At 36.3% G+C, this 706-nt stretch overlaps 1 non-coding gene across 1 annotated transcript; it reads right to left on the minus strand.

Moving 5' to 3' along the window:
- Positions 1-356: 356 nt before the first annotated feature.
- On the minus strand, positions 357-463 carry LOC118621101. The gene has a single exon (XR_004957623.1). It is a non-coding gene; the product is annotated as a U6 spliceosomal RNA (small nuclear RNA).
- Positions 464-706: the final 243 nt, after the last annotated feature.

Genomic DNA, 706 nt, shown 5'->3' on the forward strand with positions numbered 1-706 from the left:
TTCTTGTGTATGGTGTAAGTTGATGGTCTAGTTCCATTTTTTTTTTGCATATAGCTGTCCAATTTTCCCAACACCATTTATTAAAGAGGCTGTCTTTACTCCATTGTATGCTCTTGCCTTCTTTGTCAAATATTAATTGAGTATAATGTTTTGGGTTCATTTCTGGGTTCTCTGTTCTATTCCATTGATCTATGTGCCTGTTCTTGTGCCAGTACCAGGCTATTTTGATTACAGTGTCTTTGTAGTATAACCTGATATCCAGTATTGTGATCCTGCCCACTTTGTTTTTCTTTTTCAAGATTGCTGTGGCTATTTGGGGTCTTTCTTGGTTCCATATGAACTTTTGAAGTATTTGTAAAAATATGAAACACTTCATGAATTTGCGTGTCATCCTTGTGCAGGGGCCATGCTAATCTTCTCTGTATTGTTCCAATTTTAGTATATGTGCTGCCCAAGAGAGCACAGTGTCTGATAGATATTAAAGAGGAGGTTTGTGATTAGGATGTGGTCCAAAGCTCTTTTTCTCATCTGGAAACACTTTAGATGCAGAAGATTGAGTTGGACAAGTCGTTGGTCCTCTCAATTATGTTGTTTCTTAGGTTTTTATATGTTTTCTTAAAAGAGGAGAGCGAGCCTGTCTATATCAATTAAATTCAAGAACAAATATAACTTACTTTCCATTTGAACCCAAGTGAATACCCAAAGT

Source organism: Molossus molossus, unplaced genomic scaffold, assembly GCF_014108415.1.
Source record: "Molossus molossus isolate mMolMol1 unplaced genomic scaffold, mMolMol1.p scaffold_m16_p_1, whole genome shotgun sequence".
In the NCBI taxonomy this organism is placed as follows: Eukaryota; Metazoa; Chordata; class Mammalia; order Chiroptera; family Molossidae; genus Molossus; species Molossus molossus.